Consider the following 24846-nt stretch of genomic DNA (forward strand, 5'->3'; position numbering starts at 1 on the left):
CCCAACCCACAGCTGGCCAGATGTGCTCTGTGCAAATGCCCTGCCCCCCATGGATCCCCACAAACCCCATTTTGTGGCTTTCTCTGGGGATGTTTCCAAGCCCCACGGACTAAACAGCACCTCCTGCCTTGGGGCTGCAGCCTTGGCCCTGTGGAAGCCCAGGGTGTTTGAGGAAGCAGCTGCAGCCACGTGTGGCCCCATCAGAGCTTCCCCCAGGGCCAGGCACCCCCTGACACCTCCAGGATGAAGGATCACATCACATCCTCTCCAACATTCCCCTGGTCAAGCAGCATCCAGGCTCCTTTCCTCAGCTGCTGAAATTGGGAAAGGGTCCAGGCAGGACTGGGCCATTCCCAGAGCTGCTTTCCTCTCCCCAGTCACTGCCACCAGAAAGCCAACTGGAGAATTCCCAGCCACATCCAAATACCTCTCCCACATCCAAATGCCCCTCTGCTCCTCCCAGCCCCAGGTAATCCTGATGAATTTTCTGAAATAGTCCATATGAAACTGAAAACAAGCCTGGAAGGTTTTGTCTCTGAGGTAATTTACTAAATAGTCCATAAATGTCTAATTTAACAGGAGCCATCCTACCTTGAAATCACTACCTGGAGAGTTCAGGAGCATATTTCCTTTTTGTGATGGAAAGGATAGAAAAAGAAATTCAGCAACTCCCTAAAACTGATGACTTTGTTTAAATTCCTTCCAGAATTGTGGTTTGATACCAAGAGACCCAGGCCTGCTACCAGGACATCTTTTTTTCCAGGAAGATGACAATTTAATTGAGCCAGCATTCTCCATGCAGAAAAAAAAAAAAAGGGCACGGGGATATCTGAACTGACACGAGGAGTATTTCTGTAAAACACTCACATGCTTAATCCTGAGTGTGTGCTCAGCCCTGCTCCTGCTCCACGTGTCAGGAATGCAATGCCAGCCTGCAAACTCAAGTGCAGTTTAACAGATGAGCCTGCAGACCTCAAACGAGCAGCAGGTCAGACCCCATCCCTCACAAACTGCCTGAAAGTGAGGCCAGCTCGTCCCAGATGAGGATCCATCCTAAGATTTCCTACTGAAGCATTAAATTGGAGCTGTACCCTCAGCCACCCCTGAGCCCCTGCTCCTCCCAGCAGCAGGGTGGTGGTGTCACTCTCACCAGAGATCTCCTGCTTTGCCCTTTCCCTCCACTTCAAACGTCCCATCCCAAGGACCAAAGGGGACATGAAGCAAAGCTCTGTTATCCCTGCCCTTCTCCCTGGCTGTGCTGGAACCTGGAGGCAGCGCTGAGGCCGTGTCAGCCTTCACAGATGTGTCACTCTTGTCACTGCAGGCTCCACCTGGGACAGAAATAGGCAGAAATTAGTGGCAGAGAGGAAAAAAAAATGTCTTAATATATCCACTTGCAAAAGGGAGGCAGCTCCAGAGGGTCTGTGAGACAGAGAAGCAGCAGCAGCCTCTGGGTAAAATCAAATTTTGCACAGCCAAGAGCCTCCATGGGTTGGAAGAGGAGGAGCTGGGGCTGAATGTGGCTGCACAAAACCCCTCAGGATGGGGTGATGGGGTCATTCCCTCTGGTGCTGGCAGCAGCAGGAGGAGGTTTGGTGTTGCTGGGCTGAACACAGGGGTGAGAAAGCCCAGGGCACCGTGATGCTGAGTGTGGGGTGTGAGGATCCTGACACAAAGTGCTGGTTCCTTCACCCAGGCTGCAAACAGAGCCTGAGGCAATCAGGGGGGGTTTAAACAGAATATGGGAACACCACAAGGTCAATCCGTGTCCTGTCATGGTCACACAGTGAGGTGTTGGCAGCATGGGAAAAGAACAAATTCATAAAATCGTCATAGAATCATAAAATCCCAGAAAGGTTTGGGTTGAAGGGATATAAAATCCCAGAAAGGTTTGGGTTGAAGGGATGTAAAATCCCAGAAGGGTTTGGGTTGAAGGGATGTAAAATTCCAGAAAGGTTTGTGTTGAAAGGATGTAAAATCCCAGAAGGGTTTGGGTTGAAGGGATGTAAAATCCCAGACAGGTTTGGGTTGAAGGGATGTAAAATTCCAGAAAGGTTTGTGTTGAAAGGATGTAAAATCCCAGACAGGTTTGGGTTGAAGGGATGTTAAAGCTCATCCCATCCCACCCCTCTGCCATGGACAGGGACACCTTCCTTGGACCATCCAGCCTGGGCTTGGTCTCTGGTTTTCCCAAATCCCTAAAGCACAATCCCAGCTAAACTGGCACCACCAACCCTGCCTGTCCCCACCTCTTCCCCTCCTGCAACACTTCCCTTTGCAAGAGGAGAGATTATTGATCGTTGAGCTTGTTGTACAGGCTGGCATGATTTATTTAAGCATTTGCCAATAAACACCAGGATGGGAGGCTGTTTTTCCAGCATTCCCACAGTGGAGCACTAGAGGAAACAATAACCAGCCCCGTGATTGTTACTGTGGGACTTCTCCTGCCAATTACACTGAGTTACAAGTTTCAGTTATGGGATATAAAATAATTAACTTCATAAGGTCCAAGAAGAATTGCTTGCTCTCTATGAAGGATCTTCTTCCTCTGTTTCTTTATGCCAACACAATGTATAATGACTGGAGTTGAAAAAAAAAAACCACTCTGCAGGCTCCACAGAACTCAGTATTTCATCACTTGTGCTGCTCACCACGATTTTCATAACAAAAACAGGCTGTCAGGGTCATAAACCCCAGGTGAACATTCCCTTCCTGCCCACATTGCCGTGGCAGGAACGGGACTTTCAGCCAGAAGAGCACTGCATGAAAACAAAGTGCATTTAGCAACAGCTCGGGGAGGTTTGTCATATAAGTTTGAGCTTAATGAAAATAAAAATCAAATTAAGGATCTTGTAAAGCCTTCCTTGGGATTTTTCAAGTGATGAGTTTTAATTAAAAGTAAGGAAGGGAAAAGGAAAGCGTTGCATGGACTAAGAGGAATAACCCAGAACTGCATTCAGGACAGTGTGAGCAGAGAGTGGGAGGAAAAGGGAAGAGCAGTGAGCCCTGCTGGGGAAGGATTTTCCTCAGGGATGGTTTCACCTGGTCAGAGCAGGCTGAGGGATCTCTGAGGGCTGGAGGAGCCTCCTCTGGTTTAACTGGGATGGGAAGGGGGTGAGGGCTGGGACACAACAAATGGATCCCAGGGTTCTGGTGCTGTGGATTATTGATTTATGTAAAATCAGGGAATCCTGGAGTGGTTTGGGTTGGAAGGGACCTTAAAGCTCATCTCATTCCACCCGTGCCATGGGCAGGGACACCTTCCACGATCCCAGGGTGCTCCAAGCCTCGTCCAGCCTGGGATCCAGGGATCCAGGGGCAGCCACAGCTTCTCTGGGAATTCTATCCCAGCCCCTCCCCACTCTCACAAGGAGGAATTTCTCCTAACCTAAACTTCCCCTGTCTCAGTTTGACTCAGATTCACATACATTTATTGACTACTTTCAGCCCTAATAAATATCTGAGATGTGTAGCTGAAGGTTCAGATTACATTTTGGATCCAAACTAGGTCACATTTGCTTCCCAAGCCAAAAATAAGCTCTTATTCCAAAGCCACAGGATAAACAGAAGCCTTTCCATCATCATGGAGCATTCTTCAGCCTGATGTTCCTTTCAGAGCACAGACCCTCTCATGCATAAATGCCATGGTAGGACAAGGATTCAGGAGTGGCGGGTTAATGTAATAATGTTTTGCAAAATGAGAAAAATAATCAAATAAGCCCTCAAATGGAAATGCTGGCATTCACTCCCAACAGTGCAGTGTCAAAAAAGGAGATTATAATTACCTCTAAGGCTCACAACAGCAAATGCAGTTTCCCACAGGAGTTTTACCTCCATAAATTAAAAAATATCCTAATTTACAGGTATTGGCTCTATTAAGCCCTATGGAAATCCTGCACACTGTAAAGCCCATAATCCCCCCTCAGACCCCGCAGCACTGGGGGGTGTCCCCAGCTGAGGAAAAGCTCTGTACCCAAGTGCAAACCCCTCACTTGCAGCCCAGGATGTGCTGAGCAGGAGGGGCAGCATTCATTCTGTGGCTGAGAACCCTGAGCTGCAGGATCTCAAAGCACATTTCAGCTTTTCCAGAACACAGGGTGATAATCCCTCCTGCAACACCCACAGTCCTGACTAAACATGAGAGGAAAACCCCAGTTTCCAGGGATGAGGCCTGGGCTCAGCTCAGGGGCTGGTTTTGCTCCTGAATGAGACTCAAAGTCATTTTTTGGGTTACTTCATTCCCGTTGTGCCACCCAAGGTGAAGGATCCCACCCTGCCCCTTCATCCCCAGGGTATTTTCTGGCAGCTCTACATAACCAGGCATGGGGATGGACTCAGGAATCTCATGGGATTGCTGCTCCTCTGCTTTGGCTCTGAGAAAAGGATGATGGGCTCAGAATCTTCTCAGACAACACCAGAGACCAGTTTTGGTATTGAGACTTCCCAGAAACTCCTCACCTTCTGCAGCTGCCCCCAAATTGGCAATTTCCTTTTAAAAACACCAGTTCTATCATTTGCCTTTGAGATCAGAATTAAAGATGTGGAATTAAATAAAACCCACAGCAAAACAGAAACATCTCCCTGTTCCTTGCTCTTTGTTGACCCTTTTGACCTGCAGACTCCCTGACTTCAGGAGGATTTTGCAGGTAATTGTGTGGCTTCTCTCCTTTGCCTCAGCCCCAACCACAGCCTCAGCACTAATAAATGTATTTACAAGTGGTTTTTTGCTCACTCCATTGAATCACCGTGCCCAGGGTGTGTTTCCAGGTCCTGACTTCCCCCTGGGATTTTGGGAAGGGGCTGGCTGCTGGCTGTGGTCTCTTATTTAACCACCCAACCTTACCCTGCTCTTTCATTTGCAAACCCACAAAGGCGTGTGAAGAGTTTGAGTCATCTCTGAGTCAGCTCCTCTCAGCACACCAAACCCGAGGCCAGCAGCTGGAGAAAGGGAATTATTCTGGATGATGGAGAATAAACCATCCTGGCACGAGGCTCCAGGCACGGTAAGTCCTTGCAGAGGTGACTTCATTTAAAGGGAGAGTGAATCCTCCATCAGCACTGGGAACACGGAGAGAGGGGAAATGATGGATTTTTCATCACTACAGACCCCGAGGAGGAGCCAGCATCCCTCAGCCTCCCCCTCTGGATGGTGTCAGGCAGCTGATGGAGCAGCAGGACCTGATGGGATCCCTCCTGTGCTGCTGAGGCAGAAAACATCACAGACATCTCAGAAACAGAGAATGGTCTGGGCTGGGAGGGACCTTAAAGATGGTCCCGTTCCAAACCCCCACCACGGGGGGCTGATTTGATCTTAATATGATCAGAAAGGTTGTGAGAGCAGGGTGCTCAGGGGAAGGGTGAAATGGTGGGATAAAACGATTTTGGGATGAAAACCTCTCAGGGCTGGCTACAGGTGGGAGGATTGATGGAACAGAAGGGTCTCTTGTAACTGGGAACCAGTGCTGGAGAGGCACTGGAGCCAAGAGCCCAGCACAGGCCTCGTTCCTGGCATTGATTTTCCATGGAAAGCATCCAGCCCTGATTGCAGCAGGTGTCAGAACAAACCCCTTCAATTACATCGAGAGAGAGGCTCGATGGGGAGGATGAGAAAAGCAAGAGGAGCCATTTCATGGATCTGGCTCTGCTGGGTTCTGACAGATCCCAGCTCATCTCCCTGGGGTGTTTGATTCCAGGGCAATGTCCTCGTTCCTCCTGCTCCTCTCCTCTGACACTTGGGGAATAACCAGCTGGAGCAAAGCTTCCATTTCCTCAGCTTTCCTCATTACTGCTTCTTAAGATTTTAGGTCTTCAGGCATCTGATAAATAAAAATCCTGCCTTTCCCACACAGCTCTGTGTCCTACACCCACCAAAAAGTGAAAATGATCATTTTCTTATATGAAGAAAAAAGCATTATCAAATAGTGTTTTTCTAGATGCCTGCTCACACTCCACGGTAGGAAATTAATTCCAGAGAGAATCTTGCTGAACTCCAAGGCCTGACAAACTTTTCATCCTGTAATCATTTTTCAGAGGAAGGGAAAACAAAATACATAAAACAGACAAATGGAAATATCACTAATCCCATCATGGCTGCAGAGGAAAGGGTAATAAAGAGGAAGATGACAGAGTGGAATTGTTCCACAGTGAATTTTCGGCTCAAGTTCTCTATCTCCTGAGCTTTCCAGACCTGCCTCACCTGGGGGAAGGAGCTCTGCTCATGGCAGCCAAAGGTCTGCATCCACTTCCAGGAGCTTTTACCATCCCTGAGAGTTTGTGCTGAAGGAACAGAGCAGCTCAAAGTTGGGGAGAAAAGCTGGAGCTGCCACCACCGTTCAGGACACAGGAAGATTTTGGGGTTCAGGCTGAAAATGGGCAATTTTGGTTGGATGTGTAGAAGAAATTCTTCCCTGTGAGGGTGGGGAGGCACAGGGTGCCCAGGGAAGCTGTGGCTGCCCCTGGATCCCTGGAAGTGTCCCAGGCCAGGTTGGATGGGGTTTGGATGGACCTGGGACAAAGGGAAGTGTCCCTGCCCGTGGTGGGGTGATCTTTAAGGTCCCTTCCTATCCCAAACCATTCTGTGATTCTATGATTTGTGGGTTTTTGTTGAATTGTAACAGGTTTTTGTTAACACAGAATCCCAGAATCATTAAGGTTGGAGAAGGCCTCCAGTACCAAGTCCTTGCCCTAATCCCACCATGCCCTCTAAACCACATTGTGACATAAAGAAACTTCCATAGGGGAAGAAAATCCCCAACTTTGGTGGCAATGGAAAAATTTAGGAGCATTAAATCCACCACAGTGAGCATTAAACACCCACACCCCATTTACACTATGCACAGTAGAGCTGGACTTAAACCCTGGCTTAACTGTGAGGAAAATAATGAAATTCTTTGATGAATTGAGGTTCTTCAGAAGGAACAGAAACTCTCCTTTGATACCACAGCCTCAATAAAGCATCGTTGATTCAGCCATGAACCTCCATTCAGGCAATTGAGCTGAGGCCTCTTCTTCCTCTCTGAAGGCTGTGGCTGGCAGAGGAGCTGAGATGCAAAGAAATTACCCCCTCCTCCAAAAAAAACCCCAAAACCCCCAAATCAACCCCCCAAAACTAAATTTGCAATAGCCAGCAACCAACCCTGTCAGCAAACTTTTCACATCCACCAGTTATAGCTCAGCTCCCTCTCTCAACTCTGTCACTCAGGTATCACCTGCAAGATCAACCAAACCTTTATCCAAGTGTTTGGCATCTTTCTTGCAAAGGCATTCAAGGGATCTCACAGAGGAAAAGCTGTTCTTAGTTTTATTTTTCTGTTTTAAGTCTTCCTTATTTAAGAATATTTATCTCAGTGGTTAAACCCCCAATGTTTTACCTGTTGCAAGGGAGAAAACAGCAGCAATGCTTGCTCAGGAAAGAAACAAAAAAAACCTCCCAGGGGTCCAAATGATTTATTCTCTCTTTGGTCCTTGAGACTCCTCTTCTATTAAAAAATGGGTGAAGTTTAGCCCTCTGAAAATTAATTGCTGACAACTTCCTGCTATGATCTATCTCTCCAGAGGTTTTGCTGGCAACTGAGAGTTGCTGCTCTGCACATCTGTACTAAACACTGTCTGCTGGCCATAAATCCTGCCCACTCCCCCGAGCCACGTGTGCCTCTTGTCCCGTATATATTCCAAATGGGACTGAGGGCCAGCTGGAGAGGCAGGGGAGAGGGGAATTTGCCAGGCAGGCACTTCCCAGGCAGCCACAGAGCCCCAGCACTGCCTCCAGCTAACGAGGAGGGCAAAGCAGAGACAGCCAGAGCTTTATTGATGATTGGGGACAACCATCAGAAAGCCCAAACAATAAAAATCACTGGAATTGCTGCTTCATGCATGCAGGTTAAACCTCCTCCAGCTTTCCCCATCATTTCTTTTCTCACCCCCCCCTTCCCCTTCAGGTAAAAGGAAAAAGCTGTTTTTGAGCAGAACTAAAAAACCAGCAATGCCACCACCAAGGAAAACCTGTCAAATTCCACGCTCAGAGAGCTCAGAACTCCTTTTGTTCTTCTGAATGGGGCAGGAAAAGAAGTAATGCATGAAAAATGGAACAAGGTGTCAGTATTTATATCCACAAAGCCAAGGCAAAGGAACAGCTCCTTGATAATGGCTTTCCTGCCACCAGCCTGGGAGCCCTCAAAGGGAGGGATAAAAGCAGGGCACGATCTAAGCTCAGCTCATGCAGAGGAAGAAACTCATCTGAGACACATTATTTGCCAAGCATGACCTTTGTTGGCTTGATGGGAATCTCATGAGCTGGAGGTCTGAAGGCCTTTGGCACCTGGGAGGGGGAGCAGCATCCACCACATCGTGTGGATTTTCAGCCACACCATCACTATTGGTTCAATTTTCTCTCTGGTTAAGAGCTGATCTTCCTGCAGGTGAGGAGAAATGAGCAGGAAAACGTGAATGTAGCTCGGATTGACATTTTTGACTCGGCTACTGTGAGTTATTTCGATTTCCTCGTTCCCCAGAGTTGCAGTTCCAGGAGGGAATCGCTGCTCCCGCTCAGCTGCCCAAAACTCAGCGCCCTCTTCCTCACCCATCACTTTGAAATCCTTTCCCAACAGCTCAGGATCCACAGCTTGGTGCAGTTGGGGAAGCATCACCCAAAACTGGGCTCCAAAGTCTCCATCTCTGAGTTCACTTGAAGGAGGAGATTTTGCTCTCCCTTGCAGAAAGCAGACGCAATGAGGACATCAACCAGCGGGGAGGAAGGGTTGTTTAGTGTGCAAAATGAATAATAATATTAAAATGAGTGATGGAGAATTCAAGTGGAACATCAGGGGAAATATCCACCACGGAGAATCACTGAGCTCTGCCAGTCTCTGATGTGGAAAACACTCCTTGGTGTGGTGAAAGCATCAGCCCTGCCCTGCTCCAAAACCAGAATTTTTGGTCAAACCAAGAGTTATGAACCCTCCCAGCCTGTGCCATCCCTATTTCCAGGGCTGAGGAGACCAGGGAGTCTGAATCTCCTTCTCCTGCTCCCTCCCCATGGAGAATTTCTGTTTTCTTTAATGTGAACAGCTCCTGCTTTTCCTACCTGCAAACTCTGCAGTGTTTTCCAGCAAGAGCTGCCCCAGGAATATAAACCAGGCACATTTGTGCAGAAAGAATGACAGGATTAAGTTTTGTTTTATGTTTCCTTCCTCTCAGGTACTGTTGATGCCAAGAAGAGATGCAGATCCAGAAGGAGTGGAATATGACTGTACAATAAAACAACAAAAGGTTGGATTGAACCATTTTAGGAGTGAGAGCAAATTTACAAAGCAAAAAAAACCCAACTTAAAATAGAAATAGTTACAGCAGGAGCACATCCCAAGGAAGCAGATGGTACAGTCTGTTTTAGTAATTAGTTTTGAGACCCAGTTGAAGAAATTAGAAGTGATAAACAGCATTTCTCTGTCAGGATCCAAAAGTGTTTAAAACACTCTAACAGAGTTGAGTAATTGCAGGGGAATGTTCACAGAGGGATCTGAAGTCACTGTTTCACACCATTTCAGTGTGGGTTTTATTTCTTTAAGTGAGTAGTGATAGGCCACGTTCCTCCATCCGAGAAGGAAAATAGAATCAGGCAATCATGGGATGGTTTGGGTTGGAAGGAAATGTAAAGATCATCCATTTTCATCCCCTACCACGAACAGGGATATCTTCCACCAGACCAGGCTGCTCCAAGCCCTGTCCCACCTGGCCTGGGACACTTCCAGGGATGGGGCAGCCACAGCTTCTCTGGGAAATCCATCCCAGCCCTTCACCACCCTCACTGGGAAGAATTTCTTCCCAATATTCCATTTGACTCTGCCCTCTGGCAGTGGGAACCCATTGCCCCTTGTCCTGCCACTCCAGTCCCTGATGTGGAGTCAGAATTCATCTCATTCTGATTTTCAATTAGCATTTTTTAAATTATCTCCTTATTTATCCCATTCCTTCGTCCCCACACACTGCCCAGGCTCTCTGAGAGGCCAAAGCTTGGGAGATCCACAGACATCACCCACAGACAGACCCCAGCTCCTGATCCCCCCTACCTGGAACAAATTCCCCCAGCTCTCTGATCAGAACGAATCAGTCTCCAGCTCCTGTTTTGTAGAGCAGACAAAACAAAACGTAGCTATTCCCATTTCTCTCTGGGCTCACAGATGGGCTGTGACTTCACAGGGGCATTGACACCCCCAGCCATCCATTATTCAGGGAGGGGCAGAGTTTGTTCTCCCCAAATTCATGGCTGTGCCTGCAGTAATGACTTTGCAAAGGCAAGAGGAAGCAGAATTGTTCAGAACAATCCTTTCCCAGCCCAAATGCACAGAGATGGAATCTGAGCATCATAAAGGTTGGGAAAAAACCTCCAAGATCATCAAGTCCAGCTTTTGAAAATCTTCAAAATCTGCATGGTTTTAGTGCCTATCGAGAGAACTTTCTGCAGCCTTTTGAAAATTATCAGAACAGCACTTTAGGGGCAAAAAAATCTGCAGTTTGGCATAGAAAGAATTTGTTTCCTTTTGTGTTGGAACAGGCAGTACAAAAGGAATGGTCTGACATTTACAAAGAAAGGCATTTAGGGTAAGTCAGAAACAAAGAACAGGTTTCCTTCCTGGTGGACTGTGAAGCACGGCAAGGAAAACAGCCCTGCCGTGAGGAGAAATGCTCAATTCAAAGATTCTCTGGGAAAACGGCACCTCCAGCTCCAGCACTGAGCCATCCCCAGCCCCTCCTGGCTTCAAAACCCCCCCCCAGCACAGCTCCACATGTCACAGCAGCCTCTGTGCTCAGGGCACCAGGGAGGAATGGCCTTGGATCCCTGGGAAACCAGGTGCTTCAGGCAATCTATTCTATTTCAAGGAGAAGAAATTCTATGAGGAAGAGAAAAAAAAAAATAAATACAGAAATCAATGATTCTCACTCAAAAAATGGTCACAAGTCATAAATCCCATTTTGTACCAGCACAGCTGGGCTCGGTCTGTGCTCCCTCCCACTCTCCCTGCTTGCAGGGGTGTTGAGCTCCTTGATTTCAAACATATTTTAAGGAAGAGCAGACCAGGCTGCTGCCAGCACACTGCACCCTGCTTTGGCTGGGCTGCAGACTTGGAAAAGCAGAGGGTTCAGCATTTTCACCTCCAGAGCTTTGGGCAGGGGATCCTGAGCAGAGCCTGTGGCAGCAGCACAGCCCTGGGGTGCCCTGGCTCAGTCTGGGACCACACCACAGACAGAACCACAGCCTTGTGAAGGCTGGAAATGCCCTCCAGGATCATCAAACCCAACTTCTGACCAAGCTGGGCCCTCTTAACCACGCTTTGAGCACTTGGGACAGGCTGTTCCTCACAGGCACAGCTCTCAGCATCCCCCCACTCACAGACTCCCATTCCCCACAGCAGCATCCCCTGGCCCAGGAGCAGCATCTGCCAAAAGATTTGCACAGCCCTTCCAAGAGGCATTCAGGAGCCTCTCTGGCACAAACACACACCTGGAGCCATTTCTGTGAAAGCATTTCTTTTTAAACCCAGCAGGAGAGAGCAGCTGGATTTTATAGGGTTTAGGCTTTATGGGGAGCAGTGAATTTCTTTAATTGCAGCCTGGCAAGAGCACAATTCTGCTTCTCAACTCCAAGGAAAGGCTGGAAAAGTGTCCAAGTGTCACGGGGCAAATTCCCCCGAGCGTGGGCAGAGCTGGTGACGTTACACACGTCCCCTCTTTTATTAAAAGCCTACAGGAAACAGGGATTTAATTCCATCTGCTCCTCTCAGTGCCCTCCCTGGAGTGCTCCTGTGCAGGTTGAGGTGACAGGCACAGCTTGGTTGTGGCACCCAGCCAGGGTGCTGGGCTTGCTCCAACACTGAGGGACCTGAAAGGACCCAAATGTCACCTCTTGAGGTAAAAACTTCAACACTGCAGCCCTGGAGCAATAAAAGAGCAGATGGAGGCAGGAGATCAAAGCTGCAGAGAGCTGCTTCCAGGAGAAGTTACTCAGCACCTTTTGACTTGCAAAGAATATTATTGTGGCAGGGGGGGTGGGAACAGAATCCTGGCATCTCAGAACGGGTCAGGTTTATGGGATCACAGAGGGACACCTGCTCCAGCAGGGCCATCCCAGAGCTCAGGACACAGCAGCGTGTCCGTGTGGCTCTGGAATGTCCCCAGGGAGGGACAGTGCCCACAGGAAAGTTCTGCCTCCTGTGCAGGTGGAATTCCCTGGGATCAGTCCCTGCCCCCGGCTCTGGGCCCTGGAGCAGACCTGGGACTGCTCTGAGCCTCCATGGACACAGGGACACACAGGGACACCTGGGACACCCAGGGACACCTGGGACACAAAAGGACACCCATGGACACATAGGGATACTCAGGGACACACAGGGGCACACAGGGACACTCAGAGACACACAGGGACATCCAAGGACACTCAGGGACAGACAAGGACACTCAGGGACACAAAGGGACAACCAGGAACACCCAAGGACACGCAGGGACACGCAGGGACACACAGGGACAGTCAGGGACACCCTGGGACATATAGGGACACACAGGGACACCCAAGCAACACCCAAGGACACGCAGGGACACAAAGGGACACCCAGGGCCCCTCTCAGCATCTCCTGAGCCCCAGCTCCCTCAGCCTTTCCTGATGCTCCAGGCTCTTCCTCATCTCTGCAGCCTCCCCAGGAGCTCCAGGTCCCTCCTGCCCTGAGGAGCCCAGGACAGGACACATCACCCCAAGGACAGCACTGGCCAGGAGATGGGACACTGCAGCTGGGATTTGAGGTGCTGGGGGATCATCCCCAGTCTGGATTTCAGTCCCTGCTGCTGTCCCCACTGCCTTCAGTCTTGCAGCCAACTCTGCTGCACCCCAAAGCAGCTCCTCCAACCCCCCGGCAGGAAAACACCCAAACCAACCCCTGCCCCATCCCTGGAGAGGTGAGCAGGGCTATTTATAGAACACCTGATTGCATCTGTCTTTGTACCCCCCCTTTCCCATTACCTCACGTCTGGGGCTTGATTTCAATCACAGCCCTATTTTCACATAAAGCCCCAGCTATTTTTAGGGCTAAGTAAGTAAATGGCTCATAAATAGCTTCTTGATTCCTACCAGTTCATGTTGCTCTTACATGTCCTACTTCTCTCCTCTGAAACTTTTGTCCCTCCCTGATGACAACGTGTCACAGGGAGCTGTGCCCTTAAGTGTTTTCTAATAAGGGAAGTCAGGGAGGGAGAGGAACCAGGTTCCTGTAATTGCCTCAGCAAACAGCCCAACATGCACTTAGACACCAGGATTAGGGTGCCTGGGTGACAACTTAATTTCACACAGCTCATGATTAGACCTGGTAGGAAAATTGATTTCTCTCCCTGCGCTGCCCACATTCCAGTTTGGAACAAGGCACCCAAACTTTTCACAAAGGATGAATTGATAGAGAGAAATTAATTTCAATTGACACAGCTTGGGTTTTCTTCAGCTAATCAAAGGCAGCCTCCTAATTAAAGGAGTGTGTAAACAGCAGAGGGAAAATACAACTGCTGTCCTCTCCTGATGCTTCCCACCTGGCTGGATTTAGCACACTGCTCAGCCTGGAGGAGGAGGATGCTCTGCTCCATGAAAGGGTGTGCAATGATCTGCTGCAGGGCTGGCAGAAGGAAGGAGCTGGCTGGTTCCTGCTGGGCAGCCCCCAAAAATGTGGCTCAAAGTCACAAACCCACCCTGGGCCCAAGGAGTCGGGGTGAGGGTTGGCTGGGAATGGGAATATTTGACACTGCACAGGTTTCCAGCTGGGAAACAGGGACGAGCCCCCTTCCCTGCCAGTGCTGCAGGGAACACTGCCCTGGCAGATGTGTGGCACTTGGGGACAGTTCTGCCACTCCAGGCTGGACCATTTTAGCCCCTCAAAGCTGAGCATCTCTCACAACACCCATCCCAACCACCCAGCTGCAGCAGCGAGTCCCCTAACCCCACACCCAGAGTTCTGTGACCCCACTGCTTGTTTTAGGTGAACCTTCTTTAAAGAAGCTCAGCCTGACCCCCAAAGCAGCGTGAGAGTGGCCTCCCCTAACCCTGAGACTTAAAAAAAAGCTTCAAACACTGAAAAAATACACAAAGCAGCAGCCAGGCCAGGAGAAGAAACTTGTTCCTAATGGTGACAGCAATAAACCTGCAGCACGATTTGCTGCTCTGTGCCACGCGTTTGTTTGGAGTTAATCTTATTTGCTTTTGGAGGGTTTCTCGGGTTTTCAATAAGCAGAACATGAAAGCAGTGACAGGTTCAGCAGGTGCCTCGTTCCAGCAAGGAAATCCTGCTCTGGCAGTGAAGTGCTCAAACCACAATGAATATTCTGTGCAAACTCTCCAGCACAGGCTGTTCCCACATTTCCCTGTGCTTCCATTCCTAGGGGAGGGTCCCTGGGGGTCACCCCAGCTCTGTTTTGGGGGCTGAGCAATCCCCACTGCAAATCTCTGCTGGCCCAGGACCCCTCAGCTGCCCCAGGGCTCCCCCAAAGCACAGTGACACCATTTCACAATTTGTGTCTGTGCACAATGGGGGAGAAAAAGAAAAACAACTCAGGGCCATGGAGTCTGCAGAAACATTTTGGGATTGCAAGAAGTACAGGCAGCTGCTGTTACATCTCATCTGAGCTCCCTGCCCCAGAAAATAGTTATCAACAACTTTCAGATGACAACTTTATTTGTATATTTATTCGTAAACACAGAGAGCTGTCCTAGAGAGGAGACAATTTGATGTGGCATCCTTAAGCTGAGAAGAATTGCTCTGTCGTCTGCAACTTACTGTACATGTTTGCTTGTCAGGGAAGGGTACAAACCTATTTTAATTAAAAGTGGAGCTGGGGACTGACAGCTGAACTGAGCTGCTTTGAAAAGAAGTGCTGAGCAGAGTCTGGAATGAGTTTTAAGTTTCTAAAATAGCCCCATGTTTTCTATCAAAGGGAAAAGGGAACATCCCTCAATGGCATTTTACACAGTCACCACAGGACAATGGACAGCTGGAGGTTCAGGATAATTCCACTTGGAATTAACTCTCCTGTGGGATGTTTGTTTTATCAGCCAGACACCCAAGGCTCCTTACACTCTTTACACCAGAAGCACAAATCCCCTTTCTCCCCCCAACTATCAGAACCACGGGGCAGGGAGAGGGGGAAGAAAATCGCTTTGATTTCAAACACTTAAACTGAATTTGGCATTTTAAGGAATAGCTGCACTTTTCCATGGGCAATGAGTTGAGAGTGAAGCCCTGGGCTTCCCTGCACAGCATCCTCAGGGCAAAGGGAGGAATTTAATCTATTGCTGTCCTTTGCTGACCCCAAAAACCAGGGCTGGGGACCACCAGTGACTCTGTGCCCGTCACAGTTTGGCCACAGCTGCTCCTACAAAAACATCTTGTGCCAGCTCTCCAAGCACCACCTAATTGAAACATAAAACCACACTCCAGCTTTTTTATAGCATATACAAATACTGCTTCTCCTCCTGGAACATTTGAACGTTCAGGAGGAGAGCATGGATCAATAATTCTTCTATTAGATAATTGAAACATGCCTCTTGATTTACACTAATGCACTTGTTAAGCAATAAGTGATGGGGCTGTGGGCAGGTCTGCAGTGCTGGGGCTGGGCTTTGATTCATGGGCTGGCAGCAAGTGAGGGGCTGGCCCAGCTCAGCTCAGCCAAGCCCAGCTTTGCTTTTCAGAGGGCTTCACCCACCCAACATCTGCCTGAGCAGCTGGAGCCATCAGGGCTCTGCAGGGCAATAAACTCTGATCTTAGATTTAAAGGGTCATTCTCTCTACTTAAATAAAAAGCATTTTTAAACTTCTGCCAGCAGCCAGAGAGCCCAAAGGAGGCTCATTCAGGCAGCCCTGGTGCTGATTTCCCTTTCAGAGCCCCTGCTGACTCTTCACAGCCCAGCACAGCCCTGGGGTGCTCTGGCTCAGTCTGGGACCACACCACAGACAGAACCACAGCCTTGTGAAGGCTGGAAATGCCCTCCAGGATCAAAAAAACCCAACTTCTGACCAAACTGGGCTCTCTTAACCACGCTTTGAGCACTTGGGACAGGCTGTTCCTCACAGGCACAGCTCTCAGCATCCCCCCACTCACAGACTCCCATTCCCCACAGCAGCATCCCCTGGCCCAGGAGCAGCATCTGCCAAAATATTTGCACAGCCCTTCCAAGAGGCATTCAGGAGCCTCTCTGGCACAAACACACACCTGGAGCCATTTCTGTGAAAGCATTTCTTTTTAAACCCAGCAGGAGAGAGCAGCTGGATTTTATAGGGTTTAGGCTCGGACAGGGCAGGTCCCAGGGCAGTCCAGGAACCCCTTCCCGAGATCCTCACCCCAAATCCAGAGCAGGAGGGGCAGCCTTGGGAAGTCCTTCCCTGACACACACCAGGCCATGCCAAGGCCCAGCACTCTGCCAAGCCATTTGGTTCATCAAAGATAGAGATTTTGGCAGTGCCTGGAGGGAGATGGGAATGCCAGGATCACCACGGGGACACTGCAGCAGCTCAGCCCTGGCTCAGGGCACAGCTCTTGGTGCAGTTCTCATTGACTGCATCACTCCTGGCTCAAACTCCGTGAAAAGTTCAGCTCAATTGTACTTTCTGGAAAGTTAAGCCATAATCAATGCATGAGCAGGCAGCCTGGTTCTGCTCCAGCACAGGCACGATTAATTCCCATCGGATGGGAAGCAGCAGGATCTGTCTTGCACTCATTAGCGCGTTACTCAGCTCCTCGAGGAGCAAACACTTCATGTGCCATTTTTGGTCAGAACTGCCTGATCAGTCATCCCCAGAGCCTCAGGGGAAGTCATAAACGTAGGACTTGTGCTTGCTAGAAGGGGTGGGTGGAAACCTGACGCTCCAAGGGCTGCCCAGAACAGGAAACAAAACCTGCCAGAAAGGTTCACCTCGAGCTGGCTCATGAATCACCTGCAGCAGGAAAGGACCTTCAAAGGCTGTGCCCAGAGGCTCTGGCAAGCACAGCTACACAAACAAGGTTGTGAAGATCAGCTCCAAAAAGGCACCTGAGCTGTGTGCCTTCACCCCAGCCTTGCCTTTGCCTTGTTTATCCAGCAGCTTGTCCGGAATCAGATTGGATAATGGAGTAAATCCCTTCAATTACACTTGCTGGAGCAGAGTTTACCCTCCTGGCTGCCAGCACAGCCTCCAGAGGATCCCATCACCCTGGATTCGCTGGGGGACAACGGGGGGACAATGCCATTATCTTCCTGCCCTCTGATAACCACATGCAAATACACTCAGGCATTAAGGTGAAGCTGCCAGGCAGCCATGGGAGGTGCAATTAATCCCTTGCTTGTTAAAGCCTCTGGCGTCTTAAAGAAATGCTGACAACATTCCACGAGTGGTCATTCCATAAGTGTGAGTCCTTCCCCAGCCCCTCCTCACAGCGTGCCCCGAGCAGGAGGCATCCAAGGGCCTCACCTGGGAGAGGTGGGCTTTTCATGAAAGCGAGGTGGGTCTGGGACACATGGCAGAAATGTCACCAGCTCAGGGCCCACCCATGCCACCTGAGGGAAAGGATTCAAATATGCACCCCTCAGGTTATTGGGCTCAGGTAGCTTTAAAGGCTTTTCAGTATTTCGTGTTTCCCTCCCTTCCTTTTCATTCTGAACGAGAAACAGATGAGGAGTCGCCTTTTTTCCCCTTTCTGCTCCCCTCCTACTCCCACCCAGCCAGGAGAGAACTCAGGGACTTTTTTCAGATTTCTTCCCACTCCCCTGCTTGTCCAGCAGCAGCTGAAGAAGCAGCCACGTGTTCAGAGCTCAGGACAAGAAGGTGCAAGGAGATAACAAGGAATGTTGGATAAATAGAGCCAGTGGAGAGTCTGTGCTGGGCCCCCCTCCCAGCACCCCAACCCTCCCAGCACAGCAGGCACCAACGATTGCACCAGCCTGGAGAGTTTCCAGCTGATGCCAAAGCCCAGCTGGACACAGTTATCTCAGTCTAAGCCTAATTGTGCACACAAAAATAAATCCAAAAAGCAAAAATCTGCATGTGCTTCAGTGACCAACTACTGTGAGCAGGCAGGGCCAGGGGATCTCTTCACATTCTTTGCTTCAGCAACTGCAAGTAAATGCATCAACATCTCCTCAAGAAGAGAGCAGAAGTCAGGACAAGTCCCTGCAGCTGCAGGAATATGTGGGAAGATCCCAGCAGACTGTGCAGGCTTTATGTCTCAGCAAGGAATGAGGGAGGTTATTGTGGCAATTAAAAATTGAGAGAGCTGGCAGAGCTGCACTTCCCTTCAGCAGGGCACAGATGCTGGAGTTAAACACAGGTATTTGAATGAGAAACCTGCATGAAGTGAGGTGTGGGCAGCACACAAACAACTGCTGCTAGCAGCTGAGAACACTGAGAATCCCAGCATGGCTTGGGTTGGAAGGGACCTCAAAGATCATCGTGTTCCACTCCGTGCCACACCTTCCACTATCCCAGGTTGTTCCAAGCCCTGTCCAACCTGGCCTTGGACCCTTCCAGGGATGGGGAGTCAGTCATGGTCAGCCCCAGCCCTCCTGAGCCTGTGCCCTGCCAGTGGCTGCAGGAGGAGGAGAAAAACCAGAGCCCTTCCTCCTTAATGAGGATTCAGTGTTAATTGTTGTTGATCTCAGTCAGGGCCAGCAGTGGATCAGCTGGAAGATGCTGATGTGCTGATCAGAAATGATCCAGCACTGATGGGACTGACAGGGTGGCACTGAACCCGTGGTGGCAAACACCCCCTGCATGGGTGGCAGCTCAGCTCTGGGCTTTAGAGGGGGACAGGGAGAGCAGAGAAGCTGCAGAAGTGGCTTTGTGCCAGGCACGGGCTCCAGTGCCTGCTCTGCTCTCTCTCCTACATGGAGGAGTTCACAAAAACACCCCCAGGCATCCACCTTGCAGACACAATCTGGTCTCCCTTTTAAAAATTTGTATTTTTTTGGACATCCCAGGAGTATCCCTTCCCTGTCACTTTGCTGGATGTGCTTCTGAAGTGATACTTACAGGAGTTATTCATAAAGTGAACAAGGGGTTTCAGAGTCGAACACGAAATTGCTTTTATCCACTGCACAAAATGACAAATCAGGCAGCAGCACTGATGACTCGCTGGGAAAATCCACCTCCAAGAAGGCTCCATGAAGTTTCCTAATGCAGTCAGGGAGAGCTGCTGGGAAGGAGGGACGAGAGACGGGGGTCAGGAAAAGCTGCCTGATGTCAAACACGCTCCAGAGCAAGTGTTCTCAGCTTGTTTGCCAATCTCTTGTGACCGATTGCTGAACCAAATCTTCATTCCTGGACAGAGAAGGGAACAAAAAACCCCCAAAAAAGGGCAACACTTCAACAATAAATAGGATGTCAATTAAAGATGAGAGCATTCACCTGCACAGGCAGCTGGAGGAGGAGCCAGGACTCAGCACAGCCCTGGTTGTTGTGATCCCCGGGGAGATGAAAGGTCTGAAACCCCAACAAGCAAAGAAGAGCTTTCACAGTGAGGTCACGGTGCATCTCCTCTTAGATAATTGTTTCTTTTTATTTAGATAAATAAATAACAGCTGTCACTGTGGCTTGCAAATGGATTTGGTGAGAAAAATCTATGGGATGAGTTAATTCACAGAGCAGATCCCAAGGCTCTGTCCCTTGTCTGGCTGAGAAAGGCAGCTCAGATCACCTGGGCATTTCACAACTCTCCAGGGCCCCAGTACCTGTGGGAGGAGTGTAACTCCTCAGATTTTTATTGAAAGCCAGAAATCAGGACTTTCTTAAAAGGAGGTCCCTTGCACAAATGGGGGCTCTGTCCCTTCAGCCTCGGCCAGTGAGAGGAATGAGGGATTTGTCTTTCCAAACCAGCTGTGGGTCTGCTGGGGGATAAAACCAGCACTGAGAGATAAAAGAAATAATGGGAAGGATTCCACTGATTGATGAATGGAAAAAGATATTTGCCTTTACAAACAAACTGCAGGGCTGCTGATAAATGAAATTGGATATTGCAAGATGAAAGAAGAAATGGGGAAAACCCATGAATTCTATAAGAATTAAAAGAGAGGGTTGCACATTGGAGGGGAATCTCAGGTATCAGGGGTTTGGGAAATCTGGACCTCTCAAGTACCTCAGCCCATGGGGAAAGAGAGAGGGAAATTGGGATAAAAAAAGAGGCTGTGTCCTCCAAAAATGTGAGAGATCCCAGGGGAATGCCCCATGACCTCTACCTTTATTCCAATAAATTTCCAGGACTCCTCTGTCTCCTTTTTGGACACAAACCTCTGGTATTTGTGGATTCATTTTCCTGACAGCAGGGACCACATCCAGCCTTGGCCAGTTTGCATTGCCCAGAGATGGGGCAGGGATTCCCTGCTCCAGAGCTCCTTCTCCCACCTCCAGCTGAGCAAAACCTCATCCATCCCAGAGCTTTCCCCAGGAGACACTGACAGAGCTGCACTGGAAGGAAGTGCCTGGATGCTGCCAGAGCCCTCTGCAGATTGATGCCAGGCTCTGGAGTGACCTTGGGCACCTTCATTGTGGGCCATAAAGCACTTTGGGACGGCCCTGTCCCCGCGTGTGTGTCTGCAGCAACACCCCCAGCCTGTGCCATCCGCCTGGGAACGGGGAGCTGGGCAGGCAGATGCACACATGGATTGAAATTGCAGCTCCTGGGCGAGTTCCAAAACACAGGTGGTGATTTCTGGACACTGGATATGTTATCTGCTGAAAAGCAAAAATTACAGTGATCAACCAGACAGGAGCATTATCTTCCTTCCATCATCCCCCCCTCTGGAAACCCTCAACAGGTCAGCTGCTTCCGAGCCCGCCCTGATCAATCACTGCAAACACTAAAAGCGGGGAGATATCCTCATTCCAGCCATTTGTCAAGTGGAACCTGGCAGGTTTTAGTCCTTTTATTAGTTCTGCTTGTGAGAGAAATTCACTTGAAGCCAATGCTTAATGCAGTGAGGACACAGAACATATTTCTGTAGGAGAAAGAGCTGTTATCCAGCTGAGTGCAGGGGTGGGAAGGGGATTTACAAAGCCCTGGGCTGGAAGAGAGAGGAAGAGAGAGGAAGAGAGAGTGTCCCTTGCCTTGACCTGCTGTCCTGGACACACATTCCTTTATGCTGCACTCCAGCCTCTGCCTGAAATGTATTACAAGTGGGAAAAAACAAAGCAGCTGTGTGGTGGTGGAAGGAAAGAGAGCGAGCTCAGCACAGGCTGTGTGAGCTGCACCTGCTGCTTCATCCAGGACAAACCCTGGCTGCAGGGACAGGATCCAGAGGTGCAGCAGGGATGGGGTCACAGGCATCCCGCTGGCTTTCCATCTGTCCCAGTCCACCCAGACTGCCTGGCAGGGATCGTTAAGGCTGGAAAAAGCTCCCAGGATCATCAAGCTCAACCTCTGACCTGATATCCCCATGGCCACTAAAGCACATCATGAAGTGCCACGTCCCTGTGTCCCCCCAATGTGTTTTTTCCCAGTGTTACACATGGCCCCAGAGCAGGATCAGCTGTTCCTAAACCCCCTCCAATATTATTTAAGCCTGGAGAACTCAGGCACAAAGGGATTAAGAGAACTGCCCAGAGACTGCACAGAGGAGTGCGTGTCAAATTTGGGAATGGAACTTTTATCTCCTAAAAACCTCTCTGGATCAGTGCTCAGTGGTTTATGTCAAACCTCTTTTGGCTGCACAGCAGCTGCTGGAGGGCTTTGGGCTTTCCCCTCCCAGGCATTTACACCGTGATCAGCACTGCTGCTGCAAACCCAGCACTTTTATAAGCCCCAAAACGAGCAGTGCTGGAAGAACAGCAGGAGAGGAGGATCAGGGATGGGACACAACCCGCCTGGCACTGCTCCCTGCTCCCTCCTTGCTCACAGCTCTCATTATTTTCCAGCAAGGGCAGCCGTGTTTCGCTCTCTCCCGCTTGTCAGCACGAGCTGACATTTGAGCTGTGCTGATGAGACCTACCAGGGTGAGACACATGTTTGTGGTCGCTTTGGGCGACCAGCTGCCAAGCCCTTTAACTGCTCCTTTTTGATTTTCCTGCCCAGCCGAGCTCTCTCCTTCCCTGGCAGTCGGAGCAGCGCTGCCTCCCGGGGATGTGAGCAGGAGCAGGGGCTGCTCTCACCTCAGCCGGGCTCTGCTCTGCTCTGGTGTTTTTGTCTGGGGGTGCACACTCAGTTTTTGGCTCTGTCCCAGCTGCTCCATCTCCAGCAATCCTGATTAATGCCAGGCAGGGATCTGGCCCCCAAAAATCCCTTTCTGACCTAAGGTACGTGACAACATTGTCAGGAAAAGCTCTACCAGAAGCTGTGCTTGTGGTGACACTCTGGCACAATGTCACTCTCCCATTTATCCCAGTGAGGAACTGGCCAGCCCCGTGGGATGGACTGGGCAGGGGGAGGACTCTGCACAGGGACAAGGCTGCAAACCCCAACCCCCGGCTCTGGTGCAGCATTTGGACAGTGTCAAACATCAAACTCTGTCTGAGCTGCCATCAATCACCAAATTCACAGTGCCTGAGCCAGCCACGTGTCACACCCCAGATCCTGTCACATCCAAAAACTGTCACACCCCAAAAACTGTCACATCCCGGATCCTGTCACATCCCAGGTCCTGTCACATCCCAGGTCCTGTCACATCCCAGGTCCTGTCACATCCCAGATCCTGTCACATCCCAGGTCCTGTCATATCCCGGATCCTGTCACATCCCAGGTCCTGTCATATCCCGGATCCTGTCACATCTCAAAAACTGTCACAACCTGGATCCTGTCACAACCTGCAAACTGTCACACCCCAGATCCTATCACACCTCAGATCCTGTCACAACCTGGATCCTGTCACACCCCAGATCCTATCACACCTCAGATCCTGTCACAACCTGGATCCTGTCACACCTCAGATCCTGTCACACCCCAGGTCCTGTCACATCCCAGGTCCTGTCACATCCCAGGTCAGTGGATGGGGATGCTGTGGTGGTGCTGCTGTGACAGGGATCTGTACCCACAATCACTTTGGGCCCAGCTTGATTCTGCTTTGCACATTCCCTGACAATTTACATCAGTGCATAAATCAGAAATAAAGCAGAAATTCTCATTTCACTTTCATGGATGAGTTTCATATTCATTTTGCAGGATTATAAATGACAACACAGGATGTGAGATGAAGGAAGCTTTAAGGGAGAGATCCCAGATAATTTAATCCAGTGAAAGTGTGACCAGGTGCCACCTGTGATGAAGGCAGCCCCATCATCCCCAGATAAACCCACACCACCCCCAGACCATCTTCCTCAGGTCCCTCCAGCTCTAACACTCCCAGAAAAGGCAAATAAACATAAGAGTAAAATCCAATCTGCCCTGTGTGAACACTGATGTGTGTCACAGATCGAGGACAGCTTGTTTTTCCCACCATAAAGCACTGCTCGGAGCTGTGAACGATTTCTGAACTGGAGCTGTTCTAATTAGTAAGGAACATTTAGGTCAATTACATCAGCGTGCCGGCCACTACAATTACTATTATTAATTGTATTCGATTACACATTTGTAGCTATTAAATACAGTATCTCTCAAGTACCTGTGTGGAGTTTTAACCCAGCAGAAAACGGGGAAAAGTATTTAACACAGAGAAATGGCCAGGTAATGGCAGCCTAAATCCACCTCAGCCCCATGCATCATTTATCTCCTCTCTGCGTGTGCCTGGATGATACAGCACATGAGACACTCAAAGGATTTGTTTTCCTTCATCCTCCTTTCTCTCTGGACCAAAGTCCTCTTTCCTCAGCTGTCCTGTGCCTGCTGAGGCTGCTCGACTGCCCAGACACGTGGGCAGCACCTCACAAGGGCAGGACAGGTGATTTATCTCTCTCACAGGTGCCCAGAGTAGGAAAATGCTGCTTTTTGGAGGTTCTGGCCCAGCTTTCACATGGTTACAAAGGCTCGTGCATTCCCTCCCCCACAGCCAGGACTTTACACTACTTAAAAAAGAAAATCACTTTGAAGGAGTGTTTCTGTGTCCTACGATGTTAAACTGCTAATGGGAAAGGAAATGTATTCATGATTCGCTGTATAAAAGCAGCCTTGGAGGAATGCAGATTGTATTTTCCCTCTGCAAACATTTGATCATCCCAATAAAAGAGCGGCCCCACCTTTCCCAGCAGCTCTGTAAATCACGGGGAATGGAAACAACAGGTTTATGGTTGTCACGGCAGTCGTTACCACAGGGTTTTATGGCTTCTGGAGAGAGGGGGGAGCCTGTTTATGGGCACGAGGTGCCTCCTGAAGGACTGCAGGACTCTCTCGAACTCGTCCTGCTGCTCCAGTCTCTGTTTAATATGGAAATGATGCTCCTGATTCAGCCTGCCCCTCCCCGCTGCTCCAGGCTTGCCTTCCCAGGCAGTCCTGCCGAGCCCCTGTGGGTCCTGGCTGTTCTCCAGCCCTGGTGGAAATCCCTGCACTGGGATCTCTGCTGAAGCATCCCCACACCTGAGCCACCTCAGGGGACAGCTCTGAGCTGCTGCTGTCACCATTAATTAATGCCATTGATTGGGATTTGAGCTTACAGCAAGCATCAAGGCCATGTTCCACGGCTGGAGTAGAAAGCAGCTTCAGACCAGGAGTGGTTTTTGTCACCATGTCCTGTTCCCTGGGGAGCTGGACACTCATCTGCCACATGCCCAGGAATCATAAAATATCCTGAATTGGAAGGCACCCACCAGGATCCTCAAATTCCAGCTCTTGGGACCAGCAGAACCTGGGACTTAATTCCTGGAGGAATCCCCCTGGGACACCAGCAGCCCTTAGGAAGGAGATCACCTCCTCCCAGGCATCTTCAGAGGG

The 24846-nt window shown here is 49.8% G+C and overlaps 1 protein-coding gene and 1 long non-coding RNA gene across 2 annotated transcripts in view; one reads left to right on the forward strand and one right to left on the reverse strand.

Moving 5' to 3' along the window:
- Positions 1 to 24846, reverse strand: part of LOC106863440 (gap junction beta-5 protein-like) — a 117732-nt gene that overhangs the window by 50848 nt on the left and 42038 nt on the right. The gene's annotated exons all lie outside the window — the stretch shown is intronic.
- LOC148221298 (uncharacterized) lies at positions 4843 to 9278 on the forward strand. The gene is made up of 2 exons (XR_015808313.1): positions 4843 to 5003; positions 9196 to 9278. It is a non-coding gene; the product is annotated as an uncharacterized LOC148221298 (long non-coding RNA).

Source organism: Sturnus vulgaris, chromosome 24 (genome assembly GCF_052056855.1).
Source record: "Sturnus vulgaris isolate bStuVul1 chromosome 24, bStuVul1.hap1, whole genome shotgun sequence".
Taxonomy (NCBI): domain Eukaryota; kingdom Metazoa; phylum Chordata; class Aves; order Passeriformes; family Sturnidae; genus Sturnus; species Sturnus vulgaris.